The sequence below is a fragment of the Sarcophilus harrisii genome, chromosome 2 (assembly GCF_902635505.1).
Source record: "Sarcophilus harrisii chromosome 2, mSarHar1.11, whole genome shotgun sequence".
Lineage (NCBI taxonomy): Eukaryota > Metazoa > Chordata > Mammalia > Dasyuromorphia > Dasyuridae > Sarcophilus > Sarcophilus harrisii.
The window spans coordinates 123,799,021-123,815,954 of record NC_045427.1 but is presented as its reverse complement, the minus strand read 5'-3'; the positions used below and the strand labels follow the sequence as shown (position 1 = coordinate 123,815,954).

Below are 16,934 nucleotides of genomic sequence, written 5' to 3'. Positions count from 1 at the left end.
ATGCCTGGGCTCCTCCAGCTAAAGCTAAAATACGCACACCTGCACCGAGAGGCGACAGATGACAAAGTCAGTAGCTGAGGCCCCAGGAGCAGGTTCTGGATAGGGGCTCTTCCTCTGACAATGGAAACAAAAGACTTAGCGGCCTCGGAGCAGCCCGTTTACCCTCCTCCCTCTCCCGCCTTCCCCAACCTGCGGCGCTGGAGGAAGAAAGGTCTTTGGGTAAATTTGCACCGCGAATGATTGCCACTTCATCCTTTATTTGGGATCTTCCAGTTTCCAGCCTTTACTAAAGAGGGTGGGGAAAGATTGCCTGGGTGGAGTTACAGGATTTCTCAGGTAACAGCTCAAAAGATATGAGACTAAAGTCTGCTCGGAGGGATATCCGGACTCCATTTCCTGGAGATAGAAGGGGGACAGTTAGAAATTGGAGTAAGGTTTGGAGGCCAGACTAGTAGAAATGACTTTGTAACAGATCTTAGATGTCATAGCCCAATATCCTTCTTTTACACGTGCGGTTCCTTCCCCCTTCCCTCTTTCTCTTCCTCCCTTCTTCTTTTCCTTCCTTTTTCCCTCTCTCCCTTCCTCCCTCTCTCCCTCCCTTTCTCCTTCCTTCTCTCCCTCTCTTCCCCTCTCCTTCCTTTCTCTCTCTCTCTCTCTCTCTCTCTCTCTCTCTCTCTCTCCTTCCCTCTCCTTCCCTCCATGCATTCATCCTCCTTCTCTCCCTTCCTCCCTTCCTTTTTTCCTCCCTTCCTTCCTTCTTTCCTTCCTTTTTTCCTTCTTGAAAGTATGCTGAATTTGGAATTAGGGGATCTGAGTTCAAATTCTAACTCTGTCCTATGCCATGTGACCTTGGGTAGTATTTTGTGTAAGTCTTTAACCGTCAGTTATTTATCTATGAAATGAAGAGATTGGGCTGGAGGAAAGTCAAAGTACCCTCAAGCCAGTTATTTAGTGACTACTGATCTCTAACTTCTTATCTGGATCTAACATTATAACAGTGATTCAGTAAGTACCTTTAGTATTAAGTGACAGAGGAGGTATAAAGCTGAAACAAGACACAATCCTTAGCCCTTCCCTCTCCCCAGGATTTTCTGAATTTCATATGAGTGCTTTTTTCTTTCTTCTACTCTTCCTATCCAAAATTCATTCTGAGCGAATTTAGCAGTGGCTGCCTTCTTTGACCACACTTTAGTCTAAATATGGAAGAAGGGATGAAAACAGAAAGGGAGTGTCAAGAAGGAAGATAATGTAATTCTAGAGAAACTGTGGCAAGATAGAGATGTGGCATCTCTAGAGATAGAGATGTTGCCCCCAGAGCTGATGTCCAAAGCATCCAGCAGCAAATGTAAGGTTCCCATGAAATATATATACACGCAGCTCCAAGGTAACTAAACAAAGGTGGGAGGGGGATGGAGTCCAAACTCTGGTGAGAGGGAATCTCCAGCAGGGACCATCAATCCGGTTCTGACAGGATGGGGATAGGACCATAAATTCATACAAACTGGGATTTAAGGAGGTGTCCAACTAGAGCCAGGGAGTCTGGACTGAGAAGATATAGACAATGCCAATTAAGTATCTGAGATAGAACATCTGGAATGTTATCTTTTGGAATGCCAGATCTCCACAGCCCTAATTATTTCAGTTCTAATGAGTAGAAAAGGGGGGTTGCAACCAGGGAAATTGAGACAGAACAATTTAGGGAAACCAAGGCAGAACAATTTAGGGAAACTGAGCTAGGACAATTAGAGAATTCTGTGGCACAATAATAGGAAGGAAAGGGAATAGAGTATTTATTTTATGCCTACTATGTGCCAGAAAATGTGCAAAATACTTCTTTTTAAAAAGTTAATTATTATTTCATTTGGTTCTCACAACAAGGCTGGAGGTAGATGCCATTATCCTCATTTTACATTGAGGAAACTGAGGCAAATGAAATTAAGTGCCCTAGGTCACATAGCTAAGAAGGGCCTAAAGCTGTATTTGAACCTAAATCTTTGACTTCAGGCCCACTGTTCTATCTGAAGCATAATTTAATAGGGGAAAGAATTTTGGGATGGAAGTCAATCAAATATTTCCTATTTATAGGTCTGAGATCTTACCTATGTTGTATAATAGTGGCAAGACAGATTTGGGGTTCACACATTTACTACCTCTGTGATTTTAGCAAGTCACTTAACATCCTGGTTCTCATTTTGCGTCTCTCTAAAGTGAAAGGGGTATGATCTTTAAGTTTTCTTCTACTTCTCTGATTCTGTGAGGTTCTTTCCTCCCAAGGCTCACATTAGACCCATTTTCTGTTATTGACTGGCAGTTTGCATCTTGATCTTCCCCGGAATCTTCTTTCTCTTCCACTGCAGTGTGAATTTGAATGCCAACTGATGGATTGGTTTGCCTGAATGCCTCAGCCTCAGCTCTGGAGAGAAGCAATTCTGTGTCTAATGGGCCCGTAGAACAGGTGCATCCCTCTTGCTGTACCAATTATTGAGTAAACAAAGCAAAAAGAACCCAAACCAGAGCACATTGTCCTAAAGGGGAAAATAACACTCCCAAATAGCTCAAATGTTTATGGGGCTGAAAGAAGGGGAAAAAAAGGACGCACCCAAACTTTGGCCTGAAGAACTCCCAACTATGGCCTGAAGAAATCATCTCTGCTACCTCACAATGGCCTTCAGGGGTAATTGTCTTTTGGGATTTGGGTAGCTCTCAAGCATAGTGATAAAAAGTCCAGATGGGAAATAAATCTGTCCCAGAGTGGTGATTTTCCCTTTCTTCATCTTTAACAGAAGCGGAAAAAGCAACCTAAGTAAATAGGGGTAAAGAAGGAGGGGTGCTTGGGAATCTCATCTGTCTGCAGACTTGATTCAGAAGTGGGGATGCCTGGGGGAGAACAATGCTAGAAGTACTACAGTGTTTAGGACAAATCATTAGAAAGAGTCAAACTTGATGGAGTTCCTGGAGGGAGAGCTTCTGGGCAAATGCTGGGTTGTTTTTTTAAGCTCAGGGCTCAAAAGGAGCAATATTATATTTAATGAAGCTGTACAACAGGTGTGTTATGCACCTGCCCCTTCCCATCCCATCCCTTCCCTAGCTTCCACTTCTTATATGCAATAACTCTTGGAAAATGAATTTTGGCCCAATCTCACTGGAGCATAAAACCAAATGCCTAGTGCCTAATAACCTTCTCCCTGTGAGTTAATAAGGTGCAGTGTTCCGTGGTATGACCTTTGCTATGCTGGTCTACCTATGAACTGGGGGGCCAGGAAGGAAAAAAGCTGACTCTTAGTAACTCACTAGGCCCCCTAGTCTGCCTTTGCTGCTTGATTTCCTCACACCGTCCTCCCCACAAATAAAAAATTTTCTCTTTAAATGTGTGTTTGGATGTGTCAGATCCCTTTTCTTACTGTTCTCTCTTCAGAGGTGTCTCTTGGTGCTTCTGTGAATTGACTATTCTTGTAATGAATGAGGAAAAAGAAAGGAAGTACATGTCACTGAAGGGATGAAAGAAGTGGGCGAACCGATTGACTCATTTATGTTACCACCACTTATTTATTAAGTGTCCGCTTTGTGCCAAGAACTATGTGATATACGAAGGTAAATATATTATGTTCCCTCCCCCCATGAAAGTTTTCATCTAGTAGGCTGCCATATTCAGATGCACATGTGGAAGAATGGAAAATCAACAAACATTAACTGAGAGTTGTGTCCTGCACTGTGCTAAGACTACAAATTCAAGCAGAAAAAAAAAGACAGCTCCTGTCCTCGAGAAGCTTATGTTCTCATGGAAGAAAACAACACACGTAAGAATCTGGAGGACAGTGTGTAATGGATAGAGATGAGGGCACTTGGCTCAAGAGCATTGTAGAGAAAGTCTGGGAGAAGAGTCGAGTGAAACTTGGAGGGGGATGAACACAAGAATGCCTTTGGATTTAAGAAGGTTCAGAGAGAATTCAGACAATTGGGAGGAGGAGCCAAAATGATGCAGACTACTTCCAGTATGTAAAGTATAGAACAAGAGTGATCTTTGAGGATGGAGAGGTTTCTGGGACAATAAGGGAAAGCTGTCAAGGGAGAGGAGAAGACATAGGAGTATATCTTGGAGACAAATGAAGAAAAACTATTAGATTTGGAGTAAGACAGGATATGTTATTGCGATACATATTTTTTACCCCCAACAAATCATTTTACTTTTCTAGGCTTCAGTTTCAATCAACCAACAAGCATTTATTAACTGCCTATTATATACCAAGCACTGTGCTACCAGGAGACAAATACAAAGAATGAAATAATTTCTAATTACAATAAGTTTACACTCCATTGGAGATTCCTCAACAGAATGATGAAGTGGTTGTATCAGATTTTTCCCTTCTAGTTCCAGATGCTACATATCTCAAATTAACAAGTCAACAAGCATTTCTTGAGTGCCTACTGTATGCCAGGTGCTATGTTAATTGTCAGAGATATAAAGAAAGACAAAAAATGGTCCTTGCTTTCAAGGAGCTCATAATCTAATAGCAGTAGGGTTGTATAGAGGTAGGTTAGGTTAGCCAGCCCATACCAATTTGTGAGATTTAATTGTTAAATTTTCAGTAGAAACACATTTGTAGCAAATGATATAAACAACTGCCAGATTTACTGTTTTGTTAATCATTTGGACTTAACAAAGTGACAGTGAAAATCTTAATAATACAGATTATACTTAAAAATGTGATTCTTCTACATTTTGGGGGTGGGGTGAGGAAATCAGTTGTTAAATATTTACCAGAATACTGTTGAATAGTATATACAGACAACTATATACAAATGAGATGAGGTTTATGGGTGTTTAGGAGGACTAACTCCTCTGCTGTGAGGGCTTGCTGAGGCTTTTTTGGAGCTGTTCATTGATACCCACCTTCACCCAACTCTCAGTTTTCTTGGCAGGTGAGTTAAATCAGATCCAGGGTAACCAATGGGCCTCAAATCCATAGATGAGTTACAGGGATGTCAACTTCATGAATGTGAAGACTTTCCCCTGAAGAATAGATTGTTCCAAAAGACATGAAGGCAGCTGAAGCAGATGCTGTGGAGTATCCAGAGCTTGGTCATACATTGAAGAAGCCAAGATCATCCACTTCATCCCAAGTCATCAGTAATCATCCTGACTTTTGTCTTATTGCTAGACTTCAATGACTCAGGAAGAGAGAGAGTGAAGCTTTATGACTGTGCAATTCTGATGTACTTAAATACAATTCATGACATCAATCATGATGTCACTGGAACTCTTCAGAAATAAAAGACAAACAACAACAAACGACATATTGTGGAATAAATTTAGAATACTTTCAGAAGAAAGGCATTGCTATCAAGGGGAAATGTGAAAGGCTTTTTGTGGAAGGTGGGATTTTGGCTGGAAATTGAAGGAAGCCAGGGAAGACAGAACATATAAATGAGAATAGAATTTCAGGGACGGAGTATATAGACAGTGAAAATCTTCTTAATCAGGATATGGAGTTTTGTATGTGATGATAACAAGGGGAGTAATATCATTGGATCTCAGATTAAGTGATCAAGAGTAAGGTATAAGAAGATTGGAAGATGGAAAGTGACCAGATTATGAAAGCAACCAGATTAAAAACCAAACAGAGCATTTTATATTTTATCCTAGAAGTAAATAAGGAGCTACTTCTGATGCTGAATGAAGGATATAATGAGTGGGGATGAACATTTTCCAGGATCTCATAGTTGAAGAGTCAAGAAAAATGTATAAAAATATATCAAAAAGCTCTTGTCAAGCATACTATACTTTTGGGGAGAAGGCAGGGATTGTTTTGTTTTGTTTTGTTTTTTTGCTCCAAGTATATCTCTTTATTCTATTTTAGCACCAAACTTATTTTTTAAAAGGTTCAAGGGACTCCGCAAGGTTAGATAGAACAAAGACTGCCTCTTAACTGGAGGAATCTGAGAAGGTTTTCTGCAGGAGGTAGCATTAAAGCATGGAGACATTTCAGAAGATGTGTGTGTGTGTGTGTGTGTGTGTGTGTGTGTGTGTGTGTATGTTTGTGTGTGTGTTAGGGAGGAAGATACACAGTGTTTTGAATTCAAGGACATTTAGCGATGTGATCTAAATCAAATAGAAATGAAAGCACAGGATTTGTATAAAGAATAGTAAAACTCTGAAAAATCATACATTTATGTATGATACATACATAGACACTGCTATGCTCAACCAGCCATCCACACACACACATTGTACCAACATGGCTGGGGCACACTGTCCACAGAGGGGAGTTGTGTGACATAAAGCCAATAAGAGGTGAGTTTATGTATGCTCTTCCTTCCCTTGGAAACTGCTTCCCATAGGGTATAGAGTAATCATTTTCTCCTCCCTGGCCTTGTCAATGTGGGCATCCTTTTCCAGGGCTCCCCTTCTTCCCCAACCCCTGGTAATTTAGAGTCATATTACTCCCCGTCCATACATGATTGTACCTTTGGGCTAGATCTCTTATATGCTGTCACACCCCACTGACTTCCCAACCCATCTCCAACTTCTACTCAACTGTTTTCCCCCACGATGAAAATATTCCTAGTTGTATTCTGAATAGATTAAGTTAAATGACAGTTAAGGAAAATGTAAGGTATGAGAGAGAAATTTCTTGATTGGTTTTGCATTTCATGTTCATAATGGGCCACAAACTTCTGAGAGCCTTTAGAATACCTTCTAAGAATTCTCATTGGTTATTGTTTGTTTGTCCTTTGTTTTTTGAAGAGAGTCAGTGACATCATGGATGATGCCTTATTTGTTCGTGAATTGGATTTAAGGGTGATAGGGTGGCACAAAATTGTCAACCTCACTTTCTTTTCCCGAGTTCTTGAAGTCTAATGGCAAATAAAAATTAAGATGACTGATGATAGCCCGGAATGTAAAGGATGACCTCAGTGTCTTTGATGTCTGACCAGCTCTAAGCCCTACACAATGCATGCTTCAGTCGCTTTCATAGCCATTGAAACAAATTGTTCTCATTCACCCATTCCACAGGATGAAGTCTTCACATGCTTGGGGTAGATACTCCCTTAACTCACCAATGGATCTGAGGCACGTTGGTTACCTTCAAGCTGGTTTAGTTCATCTGCCAAGATGGTTTTACTGGCATGTGGCTGCCGATATCCTACAGCCTCCTGGAGCCATAGGTGAGAGTTGGGTGACAAGTGGGCACCAAAAGTGGATGAACAGCCCTAAAAAGAGTTCAAAGCCCTCACACCAGAGGAATCCCATACACCCTATCATCACAAACAAAATCCCTAAATCTGCTTACACACTTGAAATTTTCTCTAAGACAGTCTTTGCAAGAGTATAGAGTTAGGGATAAGGCAGTTCCCCTGATGGGGAATTTTGTTACTGAAACCCCTAAAGGACTTTGGTGGATTGAGTGTTGGACTTGCAAGCAGAAAGACTTGAGTTCAAATCTTTCATTAGATACTTCTTTAGTACCACGGCCCTTAAGTTAGATCTAAGATAGTTTCCCCAGATGGCTATTTAGAAAGCCCAAATAGTTGCTGGGTTAGAAACTAAAAAAAATCTTCATATTAATGCATGTGATATATACTGAGTGTCTGGATTCTATCCATCACCTCTTTGGTAGATCATTTAATGAATCTTTCATTTAAGTCCTGGAATTCTCCTTGAGCCTCCAGCTGTGCTCAAAGGTGGAAAAATCAGATCTCAGACTCAACAGGCACCTGGGCCCTGCAGAGTTTATTGATTCTTCTCTTCAAGTTATAAACCAATCAATAGGTTAAGCACATCCCCCCAGTGCAATAGGCAAACCAAAACATTTAAAAAACAAAAAGGTACCATAGTATGGAAGATGAATTCAAAGCTTATCTCTGAAACCCAAAAGTTGTGTGATCCTGGGCAAGTCACATAGCTTTGTCATCTGTAAAACTATTTCCATGATTATTGGGGAGAAAGCACATTCTATAAATCAGAGCTGTAGTTATTGTTCCAATCAGGATAAATAACAGAATCATCATAAAGCTTTAGAGAATGAAGAGTCCTTTGCATTCACTTAACTCTTTCCATAATTCCAAAAGAATCCCTACCACCATATCATGACAAGTAGCCATTTTTCCCACTTGAGTCAGGAGGATCTCAGTAAAATCCTGCCTCAAATATTTCTTAGCTTTGTGATTCAGGACAAATCATTTTATATCTCTTGATCAACCTCATTTTCTTTATCTGTAAAAGGAAAATAATAGCACACACCTCACAACTGAGATAACATGTACAGGACTTTGCAAATCTTAAAGTGCTAAATAATTGCTAGGTATTATCTATTGTTTTTATTATTAATTTATTATTATGTAAAATGGGGATAATAATAACTCTTACCTCACTAGGTTGTGCGCATGAAGTGAGAGGTCATGTATAGGAAGCAAACCTTAAAGTGTTAAAAAAAATCGTTAACTATTAACTTTATCTACCTATCTAATTATTATTAAAAATAGTGATAAGAATAGCACCTACCTCCAGAGTTGTAAGGATCAACTGAGTTGACATGTGTAGGGATTTGCAAATCTTAAAGTGTTAAATAATTGCTAGCTATTAGTTTCACCTATTTATCTATCTATCTATCTATCTATTTATCTGTCTACTTAACTATTATTAAAAATGAGGATAATGATAATACCAACCTTCCAGGGCTATTGCAAAGATCCAATGAAATAATAATTGTAAAGTGTTTAGCACATTGTCTGGCACATTGTAAGTGCTAAAATGTTAGCTATTATCTTTATTATCATTATTATTATTTATTTTTAGTTATTGTTATTTTAAATTATGAACCTTCTTTTTCCTGAGGTGGCTCATTCTACTTTAGAATAGTTCTAATTTTTAGAAAGTTTTTCCTTGTATATAGGCAAAATTTTGTCTCTTTATAACTTCCACCCATTATTTCCGATTCTTCCTTATATGGCCAGATAGAAAAATTGTTTTTTAATGTGATATCCCTTCAAATACTTGAGTACACGCAATATACTTTTACTGAGTGTTCTCTAGGTCAAATACCCCAAGTTCCTTGAACCAATCCTTCCATGTCAAGCCTCACATTCTCTTTGTAGTCTTGCCGACCTTTTTCTATATCCTTTCTTATGCTATGGTGCCCAGAAAACAACATGGTACTTCAGATGTAGCTGGAAGGGTAAGATATGGAAAGGACTTTAGAAATCATTTAGTCAAATTTCCTTATTTCAAAGGGAATAGAAGCTTGAGAGAACTGATGTACCTTAGCGAAGGTCATATAGTAAAAGAACCAGTAGATCAATTTAGTTCCTTGGAATCTAAATGAACTGTGGGTCCACCCTACCACCCCCATACTACATTTCTTTCCTCTCTTCTCATATATCCACCATATTTGCCACCTTCCTCCTCAACTGTTTCCCCTGACATTCTAAAGAATTCACCATCTTCAGACCCGGAGGAGGCAGCTTGTGTGAGCGACCCCAGGCAACCAAGGGCTTCAGCAGCCTTCCTAGTGCCTGCTGCTTCCTGTTATTTTCATTTCCCTGTAATTCGAGGGGACAGGTGAGATGTGCTTCAAAACACTGTAATCATATTTTAAATGGAAATGAAATGTGTGAATTAAATGTAAATTACAGTAGAATGGAAGGACAATCACTATTAGTTAAGGTCTGACACCTATTTTTGCAGACCTTTCTCATACGCCACAACTTGTTTCCCCATACGTGTGATGAGAGGTTGTAATTACGTGGCAGCTGCTTTTGCAGTCGGTCTGATGCTAGTTACCAAATCATTTGTAGAAAAGCGTCTGAATGTGGTACTGTGGATGTATTTTAAATAGATATGGACTGCTGTTGGTGCTATAAAATTACCCTGGAGAAATGATATTTTTATACTAAGGCTGTGCAAAGAAACCTTTGTGTGTGTGTGTATGTGTGTGTGTATGTGGGTTTTTTCCCCTTGGAAAGGTGAGGTGTAATATAAACGGACACTTTTATATAGTCAATTTATTTACAGATTCTCCATTTGCTTTTATATTGGAAAAATATGTGCTATGCCAATGAGTTACAATTTTGCCCTCAATCTTGGCTGGCTTCTTGCCCTCCCTATGCTGATGGTCTTGTTTGCCGTTTTCTCAAGAACCATTGGGAAAATTTCTCAAAGAGTAAGTGTCCCATATTTTCATTACCACCCTAATGAGGTGTTTTAAAATGAGTTTTAAAAGAAATATCAGGTTTTAAAATTATAATTTATCAGATACCTATCACCTAGCCTTACCTCTTCATTTTATGGATAACCAAGACTCATAGAAGGGGAAATGATTTAGTCTTAGAAAAGCCCAGATTGGAACTCAGACTTTCTCAGTCCTGATCCATTATTCATTCTGTTGTAGCATGTTGCTTCTAAGATCAGAACAAAAACATTCGCTAAGCACCTATTATATCATTGGCCAATAAACATTTATTAAGCTCCTACTATATGCCATGCACTGTGCGAAGTGTTGGAATGAGTTATCTATCTATTTGTGATCTTAAGAAGGCATTTAATGACTGGAGTATTAGACTAAGAGTCAATGCCTGGTACATAGTAGGTATTTAATAAATATTCATTGAATTGAAATAAGTTGAATGGAAATCCAGTCTCCATTACTTACTTACTGAGTCATAACCTATGTTTCCTTCATCTGTAAAATCAGGATCATAATGCCTATATAACCTACTTCTGTAGCCTTGGGTGTTCAGATGAGATATAAAGAGCTTATTAGAAGTGTTACTCAGGGTGTTATAAAAGTCTTATTACAGTTTTAAGCTATAATAGTTTAAATAACATCTGTCTAGACAGTGCAATCATAAGTCATTCTAAGAAAAAATATAAAAAAAATTCTTTTATTCAAATTAGTCATGACCTTGGAATAGTTAGTTATTTCATTTCTCCAAGGCTAAGTTTCCTCATCTCTCTGGAGCTTGGAATAGATGATTTTTAAGGTTTCTTCTAGCACTGTGACATCTGCTATTGTTGTCTTATAGGAAATATACCTGAGTGATTGTGTTCTTTATTATTTAAAACTTTATTGTGTCACTGTGTAGCTATTAGGGGGAAAGGCAAATCAGGATAAGGTCAAAAATATTAAGGTCAGTTTAAAAATTCATTAACTAGGGTCTTATTCATACTTGTAAATTTTAAAAAGTGTTTGAACTAAATTCATCTACCTTTATTCAAATATATAAGTAAATAATAATGCTCTTGAATTTTCATAAGTGTTTTCAAAAGGTGAATACAACTTCATTTCACAAAAAGGACCCAGACCCAGACAATATTTTATTATTCCCGATTTTTATAATCGGGACATAAAATCTGACTTAAATTAGCAAATGATTTTCTTTTTCAGTAAAATTTAAATGAAACCTGATTTATCAATTTTCTAATTGTTCTTTCTTGCTTCAGCCTGTTTAGCCTATGTAAAAAAGCTCAGCTTTAAAAGTGAATTTTCCTTTTGAGTGAATTACTGTTATCTCAGCTTACTCTGGCTAAGTGGACACAACTGAAAGAAATGTCACAAATTGAGTTATGATCTGTATAATCCAAGGAGTATAGCTAGCTGACAAGGGCGATAATAAACACAGTGCTATCATGCATCATAAAATCTCACATTTCTTACAGCACTTGCAGGTTTATAAAGTGCTTTCCTCACAAGGACCCTGTAAAGTTGTTTGTGCAAGTATTATTACACCCATTTTATAGATAAGGTAACTGAACCTCAGAGGTGTAAAATGTCTTACCCACAGTCTTACAGCTAGGTAGCATAGTCGATAGAGTATCTGGCTTGCTGTCAGGCAGATCTAAGTTCAAACCCAGCTTCAGACACTTATTAGCTGTGTGACCCTTGACCAGTCACTTAACCCTATTTGCCTCAGTTGAAAGAGAAGCAGTTTTGCCTCAGTTTCCTCATCTGTAAAATGAGCTGGAGAAGGAACTGGCAAACTATTTGCCAAGAAAAGCCTAAATTAAGGTCATGAAGAGTTATGTGCGACTGAACTTGTGCCATAATCAAGATCTAAACTCAGGTAATTTAACTTCTCTGCCTCATGCTACCTCTCTGGTGTGGGGTACTAAGGGAATACTCATTGGGACATAATGTGGTCATTAAAGTACTTCAATGTCTGCAGGCACTTCAAATCTTATGAATTCTCTTTTATATTCAAGGTGAAACAGAAGTATTGACAGATTAGATCATTTGTTCAGGCTCTCAGAGTTAGATAGGTAGAGAGATAAGGATTAGAACCCAAAGTATTTGTACTCTGATTGTAACTCAGAACTGTGCACCCTATGTAGACATATAAAATTTGTCCTAGTCAAACTAATTTGCTATCTTGAGAGTTAGCATATTTCTGCTTTTTCTTAGTGGGAAATCTCACATCTTTTACCTTCTGTCTTCTCTCTGCCTTGGGAATAAGACAACAACCTTAAGTGAATTTTTCTTCATACTGAAGTATAGCAGAATGGGAACCTGGGGAGAAGACAGGGCAGTCCTTCTCATGAGAGCTAGAAGACATTTAAATCTATTTAGGATCAAGGAGTCAGAGACAGACAGACAGAAGGGAGTCTAAAGGTCATTGGATTATAGACAGAGAACCTTTTAGTCTAACTTCTTAATTTAATAAACGAGGAAACTGAGTCTTATAGGGGTAAATGTTTTACTCAGATTCATACATTTACTAAGTGATAAAACAGAGTTTGAACCCACATCTTTCAACTCCAGTTTCTTTACATTATTCACTATTAGGTTTTCACAGTCCAGCTGAGGAATCAAGGCTCACACATGAGAAAAATAGAAAACAGTTCAAGACAGAATTAGATTGAAGACTATATTTTATTCTATGATCTTCCAGTGTTGCTAGGTCTAGTGAGACTTTTCTTCAGTCTGACAGAGGTAGAATTAAGAAAGAGTATTCTCAGTATGACTTAAGAAGCACTGACACATGGTAGAGACAGGGATTTGGAGTGAGAACTCTGGGTTCAAATCTCTCTAGGAGAACGCCGTGATCATGGGAAATATCCTCAATCATAATTCCCAAGAACATCACCCACAAGACCTCTTGAAGTGCATAAGGAGGGCTACATGGGTCACTGGAGGCAATGTGGTCCAGAGGAAAAAGTTTAGAACTTAGAAAGTCAGGAGAAACTGGAGTTTCATCCCTGGTCTATCTACTTACTAAATATAACTTTGAACAAGTTAAACCCAAGACCTGATATTGATTTCTTGTTTGTAAAATAGAGAATTCAGTAATTGTACTCCTTCTCATGTTTATTGTTAGAATATTTTGTAAAGCCTATTTAGAAAATATTTTATAAATATTAGGTGTTACAGAAATGTGAGCTATTATATTTTACTAAGAGAATAAAATTTATCCAGTCTTTAGATTGGATTGGATTCAGAAGAATTAGGCTAGAATTCTGGCTCTTCTCCTCACTCTTAGACAATTCACTTTCTCTCTCTAGGATTCAGTTTCCTCATATGTAAAATGAAGGGATTCAACTAGATGACTTGGACTAGAAGGCCCCTCCCAACTCAGAATGTCATGATCTTATGAAAAGATTTAACCAGGATGGGGCAACTTTCCACTTGGATGCTATACTTAGAGGATGCTGACAACCTTCAGTCTTCAGCAGCATAGGAAAAAACAAAACAACAAAATACAGAATTTAGTACCTGGTTATCAAAGATAGTTAATTAAAATAGGAAAATACCAGATGGCCGGAATGAGTTCTTCCCAAGGTTTGCATATTCCTTCTTTCCTTCCAATCATTCCATATTTCTGACTCTCCTCCTTTGCCCTCCATAAGGTGGTGTCCTCTCTGCTTCCTTCACTGAACATATATTATGTGCTCCTTGCCCTGGGAATGATTTGTGTGGCACTTGGCCCAGATGAAAAAAATACCTAATTATAGCTCCGATCCTATGCTATCCCTTCTGAACAGGTGAGTTCCTCAACAGAGAACAGACTGTGTGATCAGAGAACAGGTGACAGAGAACATGCTGTATCATCTCCTTATGACCTGAAGTGGGAATCAAAAACTGTGTCCCAGAAAAGCAAGTCATTGGAACAGTTATTTTACCTAATATAACTAGACAGTCCCTTCAAACCCAGAATTTATGCTGGTAAACCTGGTCTCCCGGGGACTCAGCTCAATTTGTGCAAAAATTCTAGTAACTATGGGGAGTTGATTTAGTATCAAAACAGGGTGTTTGACACCAGTGCGTTTTCCTTTACAGTCTTTTAACATCAAGAGAGAAATACAACTGATTACAATTGATTTGTGTACAGGGCTCTTTGTATGCAGTGTCACAGGATGCTTTATAGGAATAGAGAAACAATGTGGGGGAGAGAGGGGAAGAGGAACTGTCAGTTTTGAATGAGACCAGATAGGGAGAAGAGGAGATAGTGAACTTGCCTTCTCAGGCCTGGCACTTTTTGTTGAAGAGAAGGAATGAACAGTATCCAGACATGGGCCAAGAGAATAAAATCCATAGAACAGTAAAAAAGGTAGAAAGTCTGTTTTTTTTTTTTTTTCATCAAAGCTGTAGCAAGTTTTCCTTTCATTCCTTTCCAGGGAATCCTTGGGGGAGAGGACTTGAAGGTATATGAAACTCTTTACAAATGTTGTCTCATTTAATCCTCACAACAATCTTGGAATGTAAGTGTTATCATTGTCCCCATTTTACAGGTGAGGAAGCTGAGGCAGGCAAAGGCTAAGTTGCTTATCTGGAGTTACACATCCAAAAAGTATCTGAGGCAGGATTTGAACTCCTGACTCCACCAGTGCTCTATCCACTCTGCCACCTCGCTGGGTATGATATTCTACATGTAAAGAGATCAGGGAAAATTCCAAGAGGACTATCATTTCTCTCATTCCAGACAGTATTTAATTCCAGAAACATTGCTATCTCTCCTTTAAATGTCTGCTCCAATGCTACTACTCCAGGAAGCCTTTGTAAATCAATTGTCAATATCCCAAATAATGCATTCTTCATCCAGGACTAGAATTCGTTATAGTGTTGGTCTAGTTTGGATTCTAAAAGAGATTAGTAGCTGAAGTACCAAAAAAATCTAATTCAAAGTCTTACCTCAAAAAATATTTTTCAAATAACTATTGTGTGCCAGATTCTATGCTAAGTGCAAGAAATACAAAGACATCATTATAAACTCTCATGAAGTCTACAGTTAGGTGGTGCAGTAGATAGAACACTGGCCCTGAACCTATGTTCCAATCTAGCCTCATAGACTTGACACTTACTAGCTGTGTGATCCTGGGCAAGTTTCTTAGTCCCAGTTGTCTCAGAAAAACAAAGGCGTCTGCATATTACTGGAGTTTGGAAGGTAGTATATAGCATATGTAAATGATTAAGTAGTGTTATTTGAAGAGATAGAGAATACCAATAATGGGGGAAATAATTATATGGATAGATGGATGGATGGGATGTTTACTATGTTCTAACTATTATGTTAAGCACTAGAGATGCAAATTGAAAGTCAAAGAAGTACCTGCTTAAAAAAAACAATTTAATATTTTATTTACACCCTCATTGAATGTAAAAACACTTCTAACATTCTTTTTTAAAATTTTGAGTTCCAAATTCTCTCCCTCCCTTCAGGAAGGCAAGCAATTTGACATGTTATACTTGTGTAAATCATTCAAAACACATTTGCATGTAAGTCATGTAAAAAAAAAGGGTTTTTCTTCAGACTTTTACCTCTTCTAAGCTGCCATTCCTTCTATCAGTTTCTTATTTGTAATCCTAGTTTTGTTTTTTTTCCCTCCAGAATATCATATTCCAAGCTCTCCAATTCTGTCTTATGTTATCTTGACTGTGGCTCCATGATATTTGATTTCTTTGGTTTTTTGGCTGCTTGAAGTATTTTCTCCTTGAGCTGAGAGATCTGGAATTTGACTATGATATTCCTAGCAGTTTTTATTTTTAGGATCTTTTTCAGGAGTTAATTTTTTTAATGAGCATTTTATCTATAGTTTTAGAATATCAGGGCAGTTTTCCTTAATTTCTTGAAAAATGATGTCTAATTAGACTGTATTTTTCATCATGACTTTTGTAGTCCAATGATTTAAAATTTTTCTCTCCTGGATTTACTTACTAGGTTCATTGTTTTTCCAATGAGCTCTACATTCTATTTTTTTTTCATTATTTTGATTCTATTTCTTGATATCTCATGAAGTCATTAGCTTCTACTTATTCAATTCTAATCTTTAAAAAAATTATTTTTTTCAGTGAGCTTGTGTATACCTCCTTTTCCAATAAATTTTTGTAAATCTTTTTCCTTTTGGTCAATTCTATTTTTCAAGGCAATTCTTCTATTCCTTGGATTTTTGTGCCTCTTTTATTATTTGGCCTATTCTGTTATTTTCTTCAGTTTTTTTTTGTGCTTCCTTTACTAACTTGATGACTCTTTTTTTGATGATTTTCTAGCATCACTTTAATTTCTATTCCCAATTTTCCTTTATTTTTCTGCCTTGATATTTGAGCTCTTTAATGGCCTGAGACCAATTCATATTTTTCTTTGAGGTTTTAGATGCAATAATTTTGACTTTGTTGTCTTCTTCTGAATGAGTGTTTTGATTTCCCTTATCATCATAGTAGCCTTCTGTGATCAGATTTTTTTTCTGTTGCTATTTACTTATTTTTCAGCTCATTTCTTGACTTTAATTTAACTTTTAAAGTGGGACTTTGCTTCTAGATTTGAGGAGGGCACTGTCCCAAGCTTCAGATTTATTTTTTTTAGCTGAATAATAGATTTTTATTTTCAAAATACGTGCAAAAATAGTTTTTAATATTCACCCATGAAAAACCTTGTGTTCCAAATTTTCTCCATCCCTTCTCCCTCCCCCTTCCCCTAGACAATAAGTAATCCAATATGTTAAACAG

At 37.7% G+C, this 16,934-nt stretch overlaps 1 long non-coding RNA gene across 1 annotated transcript; it reads right to left on the bottom strand.

Moving 5' to 3' along the window:
- Window positions 1–238: 238 nt before the first annotated feature.
- On the bottom strand, window positions 239–5,257 carry LOC116421098. Its single transcript, XR_004231415.1, has 3 exons — window positions 4,892–5,257; window positions 1,014–1,193; window positions 239–396 (listed from the first exon to the last, which is right to left on the bottom strand). It is a non-coding gene; the product is annotated as an uncharacterized LOC116421098 (long non-coding RNA).
- Between the last annotated feature and the right edge of the window lie 11,677 nt (window positions 5,258–16,934).